Below are 3,962 nucleotides of genomic sequence, written 5' to 3'. Positions count from 1 at the left end.
TGTTTAGGCATTATCTGTGCCTGTTTTGCAAATTTGTGTGCATGCTCTGTAGACTGACTTGTAATTTTGCTTTTCAGGTTGTGCCGTGCTCGACGCGTTGTGGAAAATGCCTTTGGTATACTTGCCAATCGGTTTCGTTGCCTCCACACAGTGATGAATACCAAGCCAGAACGGGCAACAGCCATTGTCGACGCAACATGTGTGCTACACAATTTTTTGGGCATGGATGGCCTCAGTGATGGAGATCCACATCTCGAACTCGGCAACACCTCAGAACTTTCTGAGCAGCCTTCACCTCGTGGAAGGATTAATGCCATCGGTGCAGCAGTACGACAACAATTGTGCAGCTTCTTTGGCAACCAAGGTGCCGTACCATGGCAGCGTGAGGCTGCCCACCTAGACGTGAGCAAGTATTGAGGAGAGCAAAATAGTGTTTGAATGAAATAAACTTTGTTCTTTATTAGCTCATATTGCTGAAAATCTTTTAATCACTTTAAGAATCTCTTCCTGACACGACAGCACCTTCTCTTTGGGCACAGATCTGATTGTGCAGAGACCAGTTTTCCAAATTGGTCCGCTTGATCCTCTGGCTGCACAGGCATCTCAAACGATGTAACTAATTTTTCTAGGATTTGCTGGCGATCATTCCAGCGAGCAGTGGACTCCCGAGCCCGTTCATTCATTTTCTTTTGCCTGGCTGCTGACCTGTAGAGGGTGGGCCTGGTGCTGCCTGTATCTCTAGTGTGCTCGACTCTGCTGCAGTGAGAACTGCAGCTTCATTGCCTTGCTCTGGAGACTGCAATGAGAAAAAATGATAATGGTCCTGATTACTGCTTTTCAGTGCGTTCAACACACATGGTCGGAGTTCTTAAGAAGTTAATGTAATTGCAGTAATTGCCGTGGAAACGTATGAATGACAGTTATTGCAGGGAACCTTTTTTCACGGACCTCCTATCCGAACCTCAAAAACATAATTGCATACTGAACCCTTATCCCGAAACGTACAGTTCCTACTGAAAGAATCGGAAAGAAGCCAACAGCCTTCGAAACCCAGGAAAAAAAGAGGGAATTTTTTTTAGTTTGATTGGGAAAGTAACTATAACTATATTATGGCGTCAAAATAATTAGAAAATTCTCTCGAGCCGTAACATTACGACACTTAATTTCCTATTTATCAAACCCACAAAAAAAGGCAACATTCCCCTATGCTTCCTTGGTCTCCGATGGCGGCTGGCTTTCACATGTGTGCTATTTTCACAATCTGCTGTTTTACTAGCGGTCTTGTGCACATTCCCCGCGCCAAACAAACAGGTCACAAGTTGTCGCTTTTTCCAGCTTTTGACGGGAAAATTGCAACTGATACACCGCTAATATCGTGAGGGTACGATGTACGAGGCATTGCACAAAATATCTTACGGTTTCTACGTTCACTTCATTGCCTTCGCAATACCCGTTGATTGTGCGGTGAGTCGGCTGTCGTACACTGTCCAAAAACTTCAGTGTCCGGAAAAACCTCCATTTTCCAGTGTAGGCCTCGTCGGCTGCCTGGCCACTTTTTGTGGCGAGAATATTTTTCTTCTCCGGGCGGTAGGTGCGCCTTTTATTATTGAAAAAGGTCTTCAGTGATTCTGCGTGAAATCAAAGAACAATCATTTCCCATATCACATAAATGCTCGCTGGATTTCATGCAGTATACTGCGTGAAAGCGCAGCGTGTCAATCATGCTGCATGTTTTACGCACTAGTTACTTGATCGTCACTTCGAGAAATATGGCGAAATACATAAGGCTACAAAAACACGAAAGAAATAGGCGAGGTGCATTTGGAAATTGTGTAAAAGGCTTGAGTTCACCCTCCACTGGTTGGCCCCTTGACAGACTTTGCACCACGGCTTTCAGACAGTCGTCGCACGCCGTTTCTCTCTGCAGTTCGCGCTGCGTCGTTGGCGTCACCATATATTGCCACGTATTATTGTAGCGTCCGTTCGTTCGCGCAGAAAAGGGGTGTTATCATTTTTGTTCGTGACGCGAGAAGCGACCGGTCTAACCTCGATTGTTCACAGCCATGAACAGCTGTATCTACGTGTTTCCAGATTACTCTAGATGATCTCGACCTGTTATCTCGAAGTTTCCTTGCCGGCTTTAAATTGAACGATGCCGCGAGCAGCGGACATTCGTTGTTCGACGATTGACGAGCACGCTTGTTGCTTACGCCGCCACCGAGTGATTCAGTTCTTTTGCGGGCGCAAGTCAGCCCAAATAAAGAGCTTCGTTTGCAGGTATTTCTGGTGTCTTCCTGACCGCTGGACTGCCGTCACTACAACGTGACAATATGGTGACGCCAACGACGAGGGTAGTAAGCGCTTGAAACGCTTCCTTGAAAGGAAGGCGAGGGTAGTAAGCGCTTGAAACGCTTCCATGATGCCGAGACACTCCCTGCCAGACGCAGCGGTTCCGGTGCGACCAGCCGTTCCATGCTTCGTCCGCCGTCGGTGTAGCTAGATCGTCTTAGCCACTTCTGACACCATGTATCCGAGTTGGAAAGAACGTGGCAACAGCATGATGTCCAGAACAAGAAGAACGTGTGTTTATTGAAGCGTGCCGATTATATAGCCCGCTAGTGATAACACAGGCAGCTCGCACCGCGCATGTCAGCGACAGAGACGCACCGTCATATACGTGCCTGATACAGAAATTTACGAAACATCACATATCTGTATTGTAGGGCGCATAGGCTGGCCAGTGTTCTGTCATCTCTTTACTTATCTTTTCCCACTACGCCTGCTTGAACTCCGTATTGGAGTAGTCATTGCGAGCAACGTCCCAAAGTGTTGGGAACTGCTCAACAAGATTGATTAAAAAAAGCGTCGCCTCGTCACACAAAGTCATGGCGCGCACGTGAGGGCAGCAGTACAACGGCCAACGACACAAGTACACAAATGCACGTGCGCACGCATGCACACGTTTCGCTTGTAAACAGTGATGCTTACTCCCATGCGGCTGTCGCAAAAAATTGCGCAAAAAGTAGCAGGTTGGCCAGACAACGCGGTGTTTCAGTCTCAATTCGTGTTGGTTCCCCACCAGAATCCCAGAGCGAAAAAGCGTCTTGCATTTTCCGTCCGCGTCGTCCGCGGACATGAGTTGGTTGGCCTGAATCCGTGACGTCAAGTCACGTGATGCGCGATTCGTCCGCGAGATCTGCGATTCGGTCCGTCGTGTGAATCCACCTCTACTGCCGCTATTCGTCGCAGGCGTAGTTCGGAGCGCCCGTCACACCACTTTAGACAAGTGTGATCGACTCTCTGTACACTACGAGGAATAAAAGGTGGGGCGCGGCAGTAAAAAATCGTGTAAACGATATTACGTCTGCGTGAATGCAAATTCCGCGCCTAAGTACGGACTTTTCTACGGATTTCATTTCATATATTTTTCGCGATCGCGCGGGATTATCATTTAGACTTTTTAACCACTTCCGTCACGCGAATCTGCTGCAAGTAGATGTTGGTGATTTGTGCCCTGGGCATCGCAGGGACATCCCCACAGGAGTATGATGGTCAGCAGTGTGTCACCAAGCGCCACGGTGGAAGATTTATAGGTTAGTACACAGCGGCATGCGCCGCTTTCAGATAAAGCACGGCCAGCTGGATTGGCGCGTGTGGCGGGGTGGAAGCCCTGCAGCGCGCTCGTGATCGAGGCGGCCGTGGATAAAGTTTCCTAATTTCCAGAAGTGCCACGAGATTGGCTGTCCGCTCGGCCGCCCGGGCCGTAGTGAGAGGCCATGCTTTTCTATGGACAATGCGCGCTTTGTGAACGCCATTTTCCCGAAACCTGTTGCCGGTGAAAAGAAGAAAACACTTTTGCCGCTTTGTTTCTTTAACGCTTCGTTGCCAACTGCAGTTTTGTGAAGGAGCGGCTTCTCGCTGGTTTAGGTGAAGGCGAAGAAGGGGATGAGTTCTGGCGGGTT

The 3,962-nt window shown here is 48.5% G+C and overlaps 1 pseudogene; it reads right to left on the bottom strand.

Annotated features, from left to right (window-relative positions):
- Positions 1-465: 465 nt before the first annotated feature.
- On the bottom strand, positions 466-2,752 carry LOC149343958 (uncharacterized; annotated as a pseudogene).
- Between the last annotated feature and the right edge of the window lie 1,210 nt (positions 2,753-3,962).

This window comes from Amblyomma mixtum, chromosome 5 (assembly GCF_055824585.1).
Source record: "Amblyomma mixtum isolate Tamu chromosome 5, ASM5582458v1, whole genome shotgun sequence".
NCBI classification, from domain to species: Eukaryota; Metazoa; Arthropoda; class Arachnida; order Ixodida; family Ixodidae; genus Amblyomma; species Amblyomma mixtum.
Note: the sequence above shows the minus strand (reverse complement) of the source record. Positions and strands in the feature narration are given on the sequence as shown.